Genomic DNA, 17,120 nt, shown 5'->3' with positions numbered 1-17,120 from the left:
CCATGTCACGAACGAGCTGGTACCTTCAAAGACGAACATAATGCCTCAACTGATAAAGTGCAGGCAGCCGCTCCTGATGCTCGTCCAGACGAACTGACCAGACCTTTTTCCACAGTTGACGCTGCAAACAATGAACCGGCTCATTACCTTCAATGAGTATAACGAGTGATAAAAGTGACGGCACCACAGTGGAGATACCCTAAAGAGACGTCGTCTTCTGCGGAAGATTTTGAAGAGAATAAAAAGTGCTCAGCGTACAACGAGCGACTTCAGGGAACACCAAAGAGGAAACAAAGAACACTGCAGAAGCATCGACACATTGACCCAGTTTCAGGCTTACCATCGAGCGTTCAAGTATATGTCGCGCTCCCGGAAAACACGACTTCAAAGGGGATTTTATTGACTACGGCAAAACGTGAAGATTTTATACCCCGATGCCAAAACGACGACGGCGAAGCTGGACGACCCTACAACAAGCATGTAGAGGTAAAACAGATAACGCTCAACGGAAACGCATGATCAAGTACAGAGTGATAGGAAAAACAAAAAGGCAAGACAAAGTCCCACGTAGAAGGACCTGTATACACCTCAAGATACTCGTCCGGTACCTGAATTTCTCTAGGACCCGACAGTCAACCCGACGCCAATGCAGCATGATGTTTGTGCGAATACTGCAAGGTCGTCATCCAGGACGAACGACGGTCCAAACTAGTCGATTAACCTGTTCAGATTCCGCGATGCACAGGTTTCACAGACGCAGGAAACATCGGTGGAAACGAAAGCAGGGACTAACCCGGTGCGGCTACCACGGACGTGACATCGATTTGTGCTACGGACTGTATAATGATTTTGAACTTGGACTGATGGGTGCATCGAAGAGAGCTATGCGAGATGACCGCTAAACACGGTTAATTCTTCCCGTCATGTTCAACATCTTCCTGTGCAAATCGCGTGGCCGGGAGGATGTTGAAAATATTTCAAAGGACGAAGAGGTGACCACTGGCAGCTGCTGTATAGTATCACCATCATTAAAAAGTCCCATCCGCCATTAAAACAAATCACCTACGTCCCGCGGCCCCCGCCTCGGTTCTTCAACACGCTCTAACGCTCCCCGAAAGCCCAGTCGTACCTTTGGCGAATGAAATGCCGCAAAATCTTGACGTCCAAGCATTTAATAGCACATTGAGCGAGAAAGCCAGCGTCGGCGGAGTCTGTATACAGGGGAATCGGCTCCCAACACCACGTGACGTTGAAGCGTTCCTTAGCACGTGATACGCGATAACGTGCGCCAAAATCTCGACGCACGGGCGTTTTTGATAGGTGCGGTTTTCTCCTGATACAGATTTCTCGGCGTTGGCAGGCATTGCGAACTGCGCCGCATCGTCCCAATTCTCAACCAGCCTACCAACAACGAAGAAAAAAACTCCCCCCACCTCCCCGAAGGGGATCATGCGGAAATGCGAATGCATTGGGTGCACCGATGAGTGCGCTGCGGCAAGCAGTAACGGAGAGAGGCGTGCGCTCCACTGCATTTATATACATTTCCGAGCGCAGCGAGCGGAGAGAGGGTACGCGGAGAGGAGAGAGAGACCCGCGCAACACGCCCGCCCCGCGCGCGAGCTCTCTCTCCCGCCGAGCTCCGCGATGCGAGCGCCCTCACACGCCCGAGCGCGCTCCTCCTCTCCACTCACTCTCCGCTACTCCGCCCGAGCTCCGCAATGCGAGCGCCCTCACACGCCCGAGCGCGCTCCTCCTGTCCCCTTGCCCTCCGCTACTCCCGCCCGAGCTACCACCTGCTCCGGTTGCTAGGCGTGCCACAGCTGTTGCTAGGGGCGAGGAGGAGCGCGGAGAGATAACACCTGCGGGCGCACGCCGACGGAGCACGACAACCCCCGACTAAGAAATGCATTCGCATTTACGACGACGACGACGACGAAGGCAGAAAGAACTACGAGGCGCGCGCTCACGTGCGCTCGCGCTGGAGGAATGCAGGCGCACGCCGACGGAGCACGACAACCCCCGACTAAGAAATGCATTCGCATTTAAAAGTTTTCAAAGACAGTCGGCCGTATTCCGAGCTTGTCCTCTACTCCCTCCATCTGTTTCCTCGACTGGTCTGAACTGCAATTATTTTACGTGCAAAAATCGCTTTCAGCTATCTCCTCCTCCAGAGGTTCGAGTGGAGGAGGAATTCAGAATAGCAGGCAGTGTCTTTCTTTTCTCTGCCTTTGATGATGTAAAGCCAGGCAGGTTGTAGATTGGGTTGTGTGTGTACGCTCGGGCAAATACATGACGGGTATCGAACGGACAAAGAATAAAACTCCGTTTGGTTTGCTTTCTCTATTTCGCCTATAGACCAGTTTTTCGGAATCAGTACCAATATAACACCCGAATAAAAAAAAATCAGCGCAAAAAACCTGGATTTCCTTTGGTGCGGAGTTTCAATGAGTTCTTTCAGGAGAAACGTAGAGTATCTTCAGTTTAGGTTCACACTGAAGGCACACAGAAAACGCTATATAGTTCACCAACCTTCTGCTTTTCCCGCAAACCACGTGGGATGCGCATCAACGAAGGTGCAAAAAATATTAACACCAGTCAGTAAACCCCCTTAATCCGCGGTTATCGTGCCGCAGTTGGTAAGGTGAGCTGCTTGCCTTCCTAACTGCAGAAATAGATACTGATACAGTATCCATTTCTGCATTATGATAGGCTTTCATCTATTCGATCGATTGATTATGAGGTTTAACGGGCCGACGCTACACAGTCGATGAGGCGCGCCGTATAGTGTAGGGCACCGGAATAATTTTCACCACCTGGGGATCTTTAACGTGGGCAGAAATCTCGAACACACGGGCGTCTCCGCTTGTCGCCTCCATTAGGCTTTCATCTATTCGTTTGTGAGGTGATCTCTGTGAACGTCGACAGTTCCTGCATGTCTTTCGGGCTTAATCTGGGTAAAAAAAAACTTGCTTTAATTAGACCAGCGTAAACGCGAAGTGTAACAATTGGCGTAGCTTTTGATCGATTGTAGGGTTTAATGCGCCGACGCAACGCAGGCGATGAGGCGCGCCGTAGTGGAGGGCTCCGGATTAATTTTGACCACCTAGGGATCTTTAGCGTGCGCTGAAATCTCGTACACAGGGGCGTTTTGGCTTTTCGTCGCCATCATGAAAAGCGGCCGCCGCGGCCGGGAATCGAAACCGCGACCTTGTGCTCAGCAGCGCCACCGCGGCGGGTCTGGCGTAGCTTTTACGCGTATACCTATTCTTTTCATTGAGGTGGTGTTATTCAAGTCAAGCGCCGAAACTATCGCGATAATGAGCGGAAAGGGGGACAGGGTAAATACAGCAGAACCCGGATGTAACCCTTCCCCGCTGCCATCAGCAGGCGTCCGCGGAGTAGAGAGTAATATCATTCACGCTTCGGAAACAGCACGTGTATTCCATTGCCAGCAGTGGAGTCTCTGGAACGTGCAGTTACGGCGCAGAATCACCGGAAACGCTCCCGCGAACAGCTGTCGCGAAAAACGCAAGTACATTAACTGGATATCAGGTCACCTACAGAACAGGGGCACAGGAAAGGAAAGCTACATTTCCCGTAAAACATATGAGCATATGAAGCCCGCGTCGAAAACAGAAATGGGCTTTAGAGTACTATAAAACACTACTCATTCCCGAGTGCAGTTCATATGTTAATCATATGTAAAAAGGTGTAGTTTCTTTCTAAAGTTAGAATTTTGAAAATTCGTGCTAACACAAGCTTGTTCCTAGCGTGGAAAAGGTTTTTTTTTTAAATATTTATGGAAGGTTAAGTAAAATAGGCAAAGCGCACGACCCCATTATTCTCCCTTTCATTTGTGTGCACGCAGCCCGACCGAGGGATTTGTTATTCGTTGGCTTTATATTATTTTTTTCCGTGGTGCATCGCTTGAAATTTGCTGCCCCGTGAACAAGAAAATTGCTAAAGCGGCAAGCGGTTCTCCTCCCACCGTTGCTTCGAAATGGAAAACACCCGCGCGCGTCCGAGTGTTTCCAAGCCTTGAAAAGCGACAGCGGCGCGCCACTGGCTGCCGCACCTCGACGTCGCCTTGGCGCCAGGTTTGTGCGGCGTCACCCACGCATACTGGCGCAGCGAGAGGTGTTGCCATTGATATTGGTGCGCTGTGGTGCTTCTGCGCTACCCTCACCGGGTGCGTCTGAGTGCTAGAGAGGACGAGAGAGAGATTGCGAGGATATTTCGACATGCTTACAGGAAATTCGATTTCACGTAACACCATTAACGCTGGCGTTAGAAGCAAGGTAACATGCACACGAGAAAGAGATTGAAGCTGGAACAGCGCAGGTTGTCTAAGGTTCCTGTGAAAACACTGCCATCGCTGCCGTTTGCCTTACACATGTTGTATACGCGTCCTTCGTCGCTCTGTCCGGCTCGTATCACCCCTGCTCATCGGCGTGTTTCTGCCCGTCATCGGTGACATCGAAGTTGGAGGATCTGCGCCGTTTGCGAGACGCAGCACGACAGCAGCGCCGTGTTCTGTCCATGTGGATTTCCGGTAGTAACGGCTGTCTTTCAGGGGACAACGTTCACGGAGTAATAGATTATATTACTTAGAGAGGTGAGGTCACCGGAATCGTTTCCAAATATTGCCGTCAAGCCCTGATCCGTAACCGACTTGTTTTCGAATGATTTTAGCAGCGAACTTCTCGTTCCTTCTGCATGAACTTCAAATTTGAGGCTTCAACAAGCCGAGGTAATGAAGCTCTTTATACGTTAATCACATTAAAAGACTCTTCATGCATGGCGCTATGGTTCGCGACAGAAAACAGAAAAAAACAAGAAAAGGCCCTGTGGGTCTGTTTTACCACAACGCACTTGAATGCACAATTTAATTAAAATCAAGACAGCAAATCAAGCTCAGCGTGCGCTTTGGCTGAAAAAAAAGTGCGGTGCTGTGACATTAAGCAACTGAAACAGGACGTTTTGCCGCCACACCGCAGATGAAATTCTTGCGTGAAGTCGAATGTCAGATCTCGCTATTAGTGAAATCGGCTTACTTAAGCGAACGGTCACCAGCGTGCGCTGCGGAAAAGCAGACCAAAAAACGCTTTAAACGCTTGAGCATGTCTGCGAAGGAAACTTTGACATCCACCTTAACGCAGCCGAACGGCTACAAACGAAAGCTATACAGTTTTCTCAGAAACTTCGCAGTTGGAGAAAAATTCGTCCTGGTCCAGGATTCGAACCCGGGATCACCGCTTAACCGGAGAAGTCGCTCTACCAATAACCAGGAGGCTCGTCGTTTGTAGCGCGAGAGCGAATTGATCAACAACTTGAAGTGAAGGACAGGTGTCGATCGACCAGATTTAGGGGGAGATCACCAGATTTAGGGGAAATACTCCACCTTGGGGATTTCCCCTAAATCTGGTCGATCAAGCATGTCTGTGTGTGGACTGAACGTTGAAACCTGTCTGTTCGCCTGTAAGCTTTGATGCGTCTCTTTCGCCGCTTACAAAAGTGCTAGAAAATGCGCTACGGATCTCGTACTTTGACACCACTCTTTGAACTCCCGCACACACAAAAAAAGCCTACCGAGCAATGCTTTCGTGTACTGTAAGAAGCTGACTTTCAAGGCACCCGGTGTACAGCACATCAAAGGGATAAATGGGGTCTCGCGAAGTTATAGTAACAGTCCTTACGGCCTCCATGTTTGCATGTCACAACTCTTATACGGCTTCTGAACAAATGTGTTCCCAGCAGAAGGAACGTGTGTAGCAGTGAAGCCGGCATTAAGGGGGACTCACCTGACCACATTCCTACGGGACTTGCTAATTCGTGACCCACGGGCTTAAAAGGCATCGTGTACAGATACATTTTTTTTGCATATACATGAGAATGTTTCCAACGGCCTAGTTTGCTTCTTTTAGAAATATATAATTTATTTACTGAAATAAAAATTAAACAAGAAACACATTTTGGCTTATCCAACTTTCACTAGACGGCACTAGCTGTGTAGCAAGCGAGTTTTTATTTATTTCAGTAGAGAAGCGACATATTTCCATAATAAGTAAACTAGGCCGTTTTTGGCCTTTTCGTGGATCTGCAAAATTTTTCCTACTGGTGCGCGATGAAGCGTTTTTAAGCCCGTGTGTCATGAAGTAGTAACATAGGAATGTGAACAGGTGAGTCCCTCTTACACAAGCTTGCTATACAGCGCTTCATAGGGTTACACAGCCCGGTATTTGATAAAAAAGCCTTAGGCATTATCACATTAGTATTGGACTGCTCATATGGCGCATGGAACAACATAAGCTCAGCAAAGCACGTGTGTGTAGTTGTGACGCTGACTTCGAAGGGACTGGGTGTGTAGCAGGGCGGCTTAAGCATTTATTCCACGATTCCCAGCTGCAAAAAGTATAATGAATGGTAAAAGCCACTTTCAGGATTGCAATCCAGTTTCAGAAAGCCGTTATTTCTGCTTTGCGGCTTCAGTGGAGGAGGCCGCGTGCTCGCCGAAGGCAGCCACGCGCGGTGGCGGAGGTGGAGGAAGAAAGCCCCAATTGCGCTTTGTCGCCGTGTGCGGATGCCACGTGCTGATCTGCTTGGGCAACGTGGCGGCAAAATACGCGCTCACTGCATCGCTCGCTTGGAAGCTGCGCTGAAAAGCGGCCGCAGCACCGGCGGATACACGGCGTCACGAGTCACAAGAAACGGACTTCCACGCGCCGCTCACCCGAAAAGTGTTCCCGTCCCCGTTCCAAACCAGCAGCTCACGAAGAACGCGAGGCTTCCTGTACCGTTGGCTATGCACGTGTTTCTGCGCTATAACGGCACTCGTTGGCTGCATTCCACACAACCATCATCACAGAATTCGAGCACAATAACTCCCTGCCTGTTCGTAGACAATTTGGCCTCATAGCAGTAATGATACCCCACAGAAGTTCCGTGTACGAGGCCAGTTGCCTGACGCCATTAAGTCTTTCTCGGGAGGTTACTCGAGGAGCAGTGGCTTTTTGAGTCTATGGAGGAATTTACTGACGCGACATGTGGCGTGGCTGTGAGACCCTTCTCCCATGGTGCGGCCGGCTGTGTCAAAGCGACAAAGCCGACAACTCAACGAGCTGTAGAGCCCGTGGCTGCCGCCCACACTCAGTTCAAGCATCATCCCCGTTGACTCCAATAGCGCGTACGTGCTTCTTGCTTCAGGCCTCGTGGTCCACATTGCAAAAATGAACCAAAGCTTTACATAGCGGTTCTGCGCATGCCCACAAAAATGTGAGAATTCGTCAGCAGAGCACTCAAAGCCCATCAAAGCTCTATGACCTTAACTTGGAAGGATCGCACAACTAGTTAATATATAAGACACTAATCGAAGACGAACCTCCCCTGTCTTACTAGGTTTCTAACCTCGGTGCACTGATTGCGACGACTTCGTCGGAAAATGTGGCAGCGACAGACTTTACGCTCCTTTTAACGTTCTCCGTCACCAGCGCTGTCGTTAATTTGAGCGGTGTTTACTATTTCTAATGTTTATTTTGAGCTGTGTTAGCAATGCCATTTTCAGTAGTGACGGCATTCTATGTCTGTCTATACACTACGGCTTCAATACTGTCCACACTACACGCTTTGATGACTTATGCAAAAACTTACGAGCCCGTAACAGCAGGCTTCGGATCGCCCCAGTAAGCGTTGTAAAGACAGAGTCACTGATCATTTTCAAATTCGGTTCGTTTGCCGTGCGGTCTACCCACCTTAACCAATTGAGGAATTTTGGAATAATAAATAGTGGTTTGTTAAACGCGTAACATACTGGTATTGCATGAACGCACTAGCTGACGCAACTACAACGCACGAGGATTTTTTACGACTGAATAATAAGGAGGGAGGGAGGCCAGAACACCCTTGATAAGCCGTGAAGTTTCAGAAAAGTTCTTCTGCTTCCGATAATCCGCGGTTAGCAATTACTTAACCGCCGTAGAGCTGCTTTGTCCAAGGAAATTAAAGATATTACTTCAACTCTCAAACTTAAACCTAACTGTTCGGCATTTTCAGTGACACAGCCGGCTGCAGAATACAGAACTGCAGGGGGTACCGGAAAAAATCCCTGATCTGTTCTTCATCAGCTCTCTCAGGCTTTCCTCCGGTTGAGGACAGCATAAATACGAATCAGTTTGGCCGGCTCTCCAAGTCTATGCTCTGGAGGTAGACAAGATGGGTCGAAAGGGAAATAATAACGCGCACAGTAGAGTATACACACGCGAATTACTCGAGTTTGTTAAGTGTGTACTTAAAACAATACAGTGAAAAACAATTAAGTTAATTTCATGAACGTGTGTCCTTCAATAGGAATAAATAGCCGTGACTTGATTGACAGGGTTCCAGTGTAGACTCAATATCTCACTCATTTGCCCATTTGTTTGCGTGTTTACTGTGCCAGTTTGATCAATAACCGACAAACGTGCTATTTTCGATTCCCGTCATTTTACGTTTCATGGTAACAGCAACGCTGAAATCAGAATATGTATTCGAAAAAAAAAAAAAGAAACTGCAAGCACTTCACTAGGTAAATACTGCAACGAGTTAAATAAGGTATTCAACGAATAATCAATCAATCAATCAATCAACCTTTATTTTTGGTGCCCAGGAACAACCCTAGGGTCTCGGTACTGGTACACCATATACAAGCATTCATAAAAACAAACTAAAATCAAGACAACACAACACAGAAAACCATATATATGAAAGAAACAATAAGGTAAAAATAGTTACAGAGATCCCAGAAAGCAAAACAGCAAAACAGCAAATAAAAAAAAAGGAAGCCTAGTGTTAGAAGCCATGACACCCGGCCAGCAAAAACGTTGAAGGCACGTGAAAAATTGAAAATACACAAGCAAATACTCAATGCACATGACGGAGATAGATTATACACATAAAACAAAGGTTTTGTAACAAAATGTTAGGAAGTTTCAAAATGGAAAAACGAAGTTCAGCGTTACAAGCACTGACACTTAAACCGACAGAAATTCAAGCAACACAAAATCAGGAAAAGTGAAAAACAAACAAGCAAGATGATGATTTGCATAAAATAAATACGGAACAGAAATACGGCACATAAATGACATAAAGGCACTTAAGCTACAACAGTTTTCAATTCATTAGAGAACAAAGACAAAGAGCTCTGGAATATATCAAGACGATCGGAATATTCATTATATGTACATTGTATTCTGCAGATGGACGAGCATCGTTTACTTAAAGCATCTGTTCTGAAAGTTCGAAATCTTCGGAAAAGTTTGTTCGGCAAGTTGACATTGATAAGTGCAACCAAGTCATCACACAAAATATCACCATGAAGAAGTTTATAAAGAAAGATAATGTCAGCTCTCATTCGTCGACACCAAAGGAAAGGAATACTTTTGAGACAAGACATGCTGCCGTTTGCGTCTTCTTGTACATGAGGGAAACGGTGCCTAAAGATAGAAAGGAACTTATTTTGAACCCTTTCGATGCGGTCACTATTGGACTTGCAAGTTTCATTCCAAACAACAGAACCGTATTCGAGAAGAGGTAAGCACAGTGCCGAATAATAATAATAATCAATCAATCAATCAATCAATCAACCTTTATTTTTGGTGCCCAGGAACAACCCTAAGGTCTTGGTACTGGTACACCATATACAAGCATTCATAAAAACAAACTAAAATCAAGACAACACAACACAGAAAACCGTATATATGAAAGAAACAATAAGATAAAAATAGTTACAGAGATCCCAGAAAGCAAAACAGCAAAACAGCAAAAAAAAAAAAAAAAAGGAAGCCTAGTGTTAGAAGCCATGACACCCGGCCAGCAAAACGTTGAAGGCACGTGAAAAATTGAAAATACACAAGCAAATACTCAATGCACATGACGGAGATAGATTATACACATAAAACAAAGGTTTTGTAACAAAATGTTAGGAAGTTTCAAAATGGAAAAACGAAGTTCAGCGTTACAAGCACTGACACTTAAACCGACAGAAATTCAAGCAACACAAAATCAGGAAAAGTGAAAAACAAACAAGCAAGATGATGATTTGCATAAAATAAATACGGAACAGAAATACGGCACATAAATGACATAAAGGCACTTAAGCTACAACAGTTTTCAATTCATTAGAGAACAAAGACAAAGAGCTCTGGAATATATCAAGACGATCAGAATATTCATTATATGCACATTGTATTCTGCAGATGGACGAGCATCGTTTACTTAAAGCATCTGTTCTGAAAGTTCGAAATCTTCGGAAAAGTTTGTTCGGCAAGTTGACATTGATAAGTGCAACCAAGTCATCACACAAAATATCACCATGAAGAAGTTTATAAAGAAAGATAATGTCAGCTCTCATTCGTCGACACCAAAGGGAAGGAATACTTTTGAGACAAGACGTGCTGCCGTTTGCGTCTTCTTGTACATGACGGAAACGGTGCCTAAAGATAGAAAGGAACTTATTTTGAACCCTTTCGATGCGGTCACTATTGGACTTGCAAGTTCCATTCCAAACAACAGAACCGTATTCGAGAAGAGGTAAGCACAGAGCCGAATACAACTTTAAGAAAGGAAGAGGACTTTTAAACTCTCTAGAATACCTGCAGACAGCACCCAGACATCGAAGAGAGCGTCCGGTAATTTGTGTAACGTGGGAAGAGAAAGTCAGTGAAGAATCAAATAGTACTCCCAAGTCCCGAATTTCGGTCACCCTCGGCAGTGCAGTGCTTGCTATTTTATAGGAGTATTGCAGCTGTTGAGTTTTCCTACTATAGGAAACAACTTTCGTTTTTGAGGGGTTCAAAATTAAGTCGTTTTTGGTGCACCAACGATGGAATGACACGATATCAGCCTGAAGAGAATTACAGTCCTGAACATTACGCACTTCTCTGAAGATTTTCACATCATCAGCATACAACAAAAAAGAAGAATTTTTAATGGCAGAAGCAACATCGTTAATGAAAATGGAAAAAAGAAGGGGGCCCAGAACGGAGCCCTGGGGTACACCACTGGTTGCTTTGTACCTAAATGATGTTTGATCATTAACACTTACATAGCAATATAATCTGGATCTGTACCCAGGATCTGTACCCAGAATAATAATAATAATAATAATAATAACAATAATAATAATAACAATAATAATCAATCAATCAATCAATCAATCATGTTTATTTACGTGCCCAGGAACAGCCAGAGGCCTGAGTGCTGGCGCACGGATAGTTACATGAAAACAAAATACAAGAAACATATTGCAAGAAACAAACAAGCGACAAGACACACACATATTGAAGTAGCGAAAATTACAAAAATAAAGCACAGGCGGAGCCTGGGTACAGGTAAAAAAGAAAAAAGAAGATGCCTTTGTGGCTCAGCTTATTGTAATGAATACACAACAAGCAGAGAACAAAGTTTGACAGTAAGACGACAAAAACAATGACAAGAGTATAGAGACAAATGATAAGACAAGCATGATAAGTAAACAGTTTCAAAAACAGGCAACTATATTGGTTAAACAGGACTGCAGAGAAACCAAATTTCAGCAATAAAAAAAGAAAAACGAACGACAGAGATATCATAGATGTTTAACATACTGTGTTCAACAGCGCAGTACGGTAAATTGTAAAGGATCTTTGAAAGATGTCAAGGCGTTCAGAGAAGCGGTTGTAGCAATTCTGTATTCTGCGCACAGGAGAATGATTGGAGTTGCGCGCAGCGGTCAAGAAAGGGCGATGCGACCTGGTGGGCCTATGTGGAACACTAAACTCTAAACAGTTAAGCAGGTCCGCGCAAGAAAGGTCACCATGAACAATTTTGTGAAGAAATGTAAGGTCTGCACGCATACGTCTGCAGGTCAAGGAAGGGATGGAAGTAACTATGGGTAAGTCAGAATCAGGATGAAAACTGGGATTGTGATGACGGTGCTTAAATATGGATAAAAACGTCTTCTGCACACGTTCTATTAATTCACTACTAGATTTGGAGATGCCGTTCCAGGCAACAGAAGCATATTCTAACTGGGGGATACATATTGCATTGTATAGCATTAGAAATGGATCTGGAGAAGAGAATTCCTTTGTAATCCGACACACATTTCCAAGACTTCGGAGCGCTCGCCGGGTGATGAGCCTAATATGAGAAGAAAAAGAGAGGGTACTGTCGAAAAGAACTCCGAGGTCCCTAATCTCCTCAACCCTTTGCAAAGGAGCTCCCTCTATACTGTAGGAAAACAGTAGATGATGGGTTTTCCGGCTGTACGTGACAACCTTTGTTTTAGCTGGATTTAAAATTAGACAGTTTTTGCTGCACCAGACCGATAATTCCGACACATCCATCTGCAAGGCACAGCAGTCCTGAAAACTCAAGAGGCAATAATAATAATAATAATAATAATAATAATAATAATAATAATAATAATAATAATAATAATAATAATAATAATAATAATAATAATAATAATAATAATAATAACAACCACAAAAACCACGTGTCCACGTCGATCCGACTGTAACAGAAGAGAAGAGAGTAAGCTGCCTTGTGCACATTTTTCGAGGACACCTAATACTGAGTCCCAGTTATCAGTGTTTATATTCGTTTATAAGGATTTAACTATTTCAATGATAGAGATTTAAAACAAACGTCTCGTCTTTATTCCCGAGCTATACGCCTCGAGCGCGGCCTGTAGGGGCGCCACTGAGATCCTCCTAGCGGCCCGTTTCGAAAGCAGACGCGGGAGTCTCCGTCCCGCTGCCCACTGTCGCCGCTGCTTTTGCGGCATGTTCACGACTGAGATTTTACGTTTGCGGGCATTGGAAATCCATGTTTACTTAGAGCAGTCACTCTGTTCGCAAATGGGTTGTGTTTATGAGAGCGTAAATGTTTCTGACGCGATCTTAGTATGGTATATTCGGTCTGTCTAAGCGCCAGGTGTGTGTCACTGGCCAGCGTCGCGGAACCGACGTATGCATGGACCTGATCGTAGTTACACTGCCCTGAATTTACTAGCAGTGTCTCCATAACCCCGGTTCCTCTTATGTTCATGCTACGGGTATACGACTACGACGTAAATCAGTTTTATGCGCTTATATATTCAGCGGAACACTCATACCTGACAGCACGCCAGTTACTTTTGGCAATAATATACTTCAGATATTGGTCACCACCATTTACAAGCCAGTGTGTGTTAATTTCAGGAATATTCAACATAAGTACAACGGATAATGCAGAATTATACTCGGGGATCAGCACGCGACTAAGAGTCGTCTTGTCGTGAGGTCAGCGCCTGCAAGCATTCGTCTGCTACATATATCCTCTGCGACCAGCGCTCAGACTGGCTTAGAATATAATCAGCGTCCGCGACTAAACGCTTCTTCGAAATATCGTCACATGGCACGGGAAGCCTGCAGAATAAAGGAGAAACTGAGATCAGAGGGCCGTATCACATACCCCACTCTTTCATCGCATGCGAACTGCCTACCTGTATACTTCCAAAAATGCGTCCGCCGAACGATCAGGTGTTCGTTGTAGACGAAAAACAAAACGAGAGTGAACGCGAGATTTGCGTGTGTGATTACCAAAACGTTCTTTGCTTGATTCCGCTCCGCATTTGTACAGAGCGTCCCCCTCCGCTCCCCCCCCCCCCCCCCGACCGATGTCTCACGAAATAGCGGTGCATTGCGCGTATAGTTGGTCTGGTAAGCCCTACCTGGCTGAAGTTTTGACGAACGTCTTTAGCATGTCAGAGGCCGCATTGTATTTTGTTTTCATTTCCGTTATAGCTATTATTTTTCTTCCGCACTTGCACGGCATGTATTTTTCGGTGGTTTCATATTAGATTGCCTTGGTTCTTGCTATAAGGCATGTGTGGGCACATATTTAACGACGTAGGCTTGAAATATACTTAACATTTTCGCATGGCTTATATTCTTATAAAATGCATAAGTTATGTCCGGGATTGGCTAATAACATCCTCGAAACATATTTTTTTGCGAAGTATATATTCGAAACGAAGCCGCATTCGTTATCCACGCGGCAAAATGAAGCCAACCTCTCACTGTGCCAGTATCAGGTCCAAACGAGGCGACAGTAGAATTCATTTGTGCCTGACGTATTTGGAGGTGACAGGGGCGATATGCTGCTACCGTAGCCGACGCCCGGAAGAGCGGCGGCGATGCGCGCAGAACCGCGTCCACGGGTAGCTCTTGCAGGCGATCGCGTGCTCTACGAAGACGCAGCTGCTTTTTAGGTGACCTAAACGTACTCTTTGCTTATAGACGTCACCATAACAGGTTTTTTTCGGGCGCGGGAAGGTGAAAAGAAGCGAAACGGAACCAAAACACAGCTCGAGCCCCCATCAGCCACGCAGCGCACATCCCGTCAACGCCGCGGAGAAGCCGCGGCAGGCGGCGCAGCGATCGCGAAGCTCGAGGCGTATAATCACTTCACTACGCACGGGGGTGTGGGGGGCGACCGGGATGCCCTGTTCCTCGCTGGCTGTTGAGTAATTCTGTTAATATAGTACTTACAGCCCGCTGTTCCATTAGCGCCGATGAAGACAGCTCGCCATTTATCATATTCACAGCCTCCACACGCATACTGCACCGACAGAACAGCTGCCGTTGCAACCCATTAGACGCCAAACGCATGATTAACCTTTCCGGGGGCTGCGTGCACTAGGGGGCGCATGCGACGTCTCGCGGCATATCACTTTTCTCGTTGCCGCGTTTCCTCTTGGCGGCAAACCGTTCTTCGTGCCTCCTTGACCGAGGTCCATAGCTTTGACATACCAATATTTAGCCTCGGGTGAGCGTTTTTTGGTGGTAATAAACTTGAGGCAAATCAATCGCTTGCTGAGTAACGAAAGCTATAGCACTATTTAGTATGTTTAGTGGGTGTTTTCTTGATTAATTTCTATGAGAGCACGACGAAATTATGTCTAATGAACTCGGAATTGGGTGAATATCTTCAGGTCTCTAAATAGAACACGAAGCACGGGCCACCGCCCGGAAACTCAGGTGTGTCTCTCCGAGTGCGCAGTTAACCGCCTTTAACAAATGTTTCCCGGTTGCGCTTTATTATTTCACCATTCCTTAGTAAATGCGAGAGCCAGTCTAAACTGCACTCCCCGGGTTCCCGCGAAGGCATTTTGGCTGTCCGCAAACCCTCACTCTAAACGGGGCGACCCATCCCGACGGCAGTTACCGAATTACTATTGCCATCAGCTTGCGGTTGTGCACAACGCCCTTTCTCGATTATGCACACGCGGCAAAAGACACCGCTTCCCCCGGCTAAAATTTTCTGCATACATACGGATGTCGGCGCACAAGTTAGAGCTCACACATGCATTTCTACGTTCGCCATTGCGTTTCACTAGCAAGATTCATTCGAACGAGTGTTTACACACGAGAAGACGTTGCCCCTAGCGAACCCGGGAAGTTTCTTTGCCATTTCAAGGGCAGTACGTGTAGCCTTACAAAAATAAACGGCCAGTAGTGCAGCCCTCAGTACTTGAAATCACAGTAGCGTGGTGCAATAGCCCCAGGGCGTCTACGACCTCACTGGTGTCCCTCCGTACGTAGAGAAGTGAGCACGACTGTGACGGCGTCCTTTTTAAGCCGCAGCGCGGCCCACTGACTATTCCCTTTTAATGTTTCAACATCCCGAATGACATGGAACTCGTTCTTGTGCAGCTTCTTCCGCAGCTCGTCGAGACTTGTCTGTGCGGCAGGGCTGCGTTCATTGGGCTGTCCACGGGGCGGCCGCCGGGTGCGCGTCAGTGGTGGCTGTTGCTGAAGAACGGGGAAAAGCCCGCCGGATTCAGCCAAGTATATCTATCAGGGAAGCAGTGAAGGGATCATTTCCCGTGTAGTCACGTTCAGAAGGAAAAGTCACCGACTGGAAACTCCGTGTGGTGCATGGCCAGCCTGCACCGGGTACACATGGCTACGCGGTGTACGGCTAGGCGCCGAATACGAGCCGCCTGCTTCGCGCAGTTTCCAATAGGGAATGCGACTTGCTTTTTTGAAAAGATAACTTCAAAGGGGCGCTGAATTGAAACTTTTCATTGATTGATTGATTGATTGATTGATTGATTGATTGATTGATTGATTGATTGATTGATTGATTGATTGATTGATTGATTGATTGTGGGGTTTAACACGCCTACGCTACACAGGCGATGAGGCGCGCCGTTCCGGATTAATTGTGACCGCCCGGGTATCTCTAACGTGCTCTACTCAGCCTTTTGGCTAAGATCACAGTGAATTGAAACTTTCGAATTCTTAGCTGTAGATGCATTGCGTAAGTCAACACAAGTGGCCACAATTATTCGGTTATTTAGCTCAAGTTAATTTGTAAAGCTCGGAAGAAGAGAAAACGCCTGACGTCATGCGCCTTACCAACTACAGGACAGCGAAGCCACGCTGGTTTGTGATGCGATTAGATGCTATTTCAGTATTACAAATTTGGATTTGGTAGTGGTGGTGATGGTGGTTGTTTTGCTGTATCAGGCGGTGTTAGCCTCTGCATTTAATAAAAGTACTGAATGTACACATTGCACTTGAGGCTGCGGGTACCGGTTGGCAAAGTAATGACTCATAGCGAAGCTTTATTCCTAAACTCCGGCTGCCGTGTACGCGTACCCGACAGTTGCTGCCATTGTTCTAGCAAAGTAATACGTACACCCACAGAGTAACACATACCCGCTCTGTAGGGTATTGGGCTACGCTTCCTAAGCAGGAACGCGTGCGGCTTTCACCCTAAATTCCGTGGTTAGGGCAGCCAAACGCACAGCTCATATTTTAGACGCTAACTTTGTAGCTTAGATTTTCGGAGTCCGCATTTGGGCTTTACGCACCTTGTGAAGTCTAGTTCGGCGCATTGTTTTAAAAGGAAAGCATGCATGTTTGCACAAAGCGGCTTCAGTGTCGTTCTATTGGATAAAATTAGCCGCAACGAACAGCTCTAAGTGTCTATAAGGTCTCTAAGTAGGTATCTAAGTGTAACCTATTTCCATGAGAATTCTAATTTATGGCACGTGTCACGCAGAGAAACCAATGCGGCAAAGGCAACTTTTTCATTGCCAACAAGCCAGGATT

General features: G+C 46.1%; 1 pseudogene across 1 annotated transcript in view; it reads right to left on the bottom strand.

Moving 5' to 3' along the window:
* LOC144174733 (laminin subunit gamma-1-like) overlaps window positions 1-15,964 on the bottom strand; it is a 111,314-nt pseudogene extending 95,350 nt beyond the window's left edge. The window contains exons 1-2 of the transcript XR_013323519.1: window positions 15,920-15,964; window positions 15,599-15,812 (exon numbers count right to left, since the gene is read on the bottom strand). The product of XR_013323519.1 is annotated as a laminin subunit gamma-1-like (transcript). The remainder of the gene's footprint in view (window positions 1-15,598; window positions 15,813-15,919) is intronic.
* Between the last annotated feature and the right edge of the window lie 1,156 nt (window positions 15,965-17,120).

Source organism: Haemaphysalis longicornis, unplaced genomic scaffold (genome assembly GCF_048455015.1).
Source record: "Haemaphysalis longicornis isolate Haplotype H1 unplaced genomic scaffold, Haemaphysalis longicornis Haplotype H1 scaffold_1, whole genome shotgun sequence".
NCBI classification, from domain to species: domain Eukaryota; kingdom Metazoa; phylum Arthropoda; class Arachnida; order Ixodida; family Ixodidae; genus Haemaphysalis; species Haemaphysalis longicornis.
This window is presented reverse-complemented; position numbering and strand designations above follow the sequence as displayed.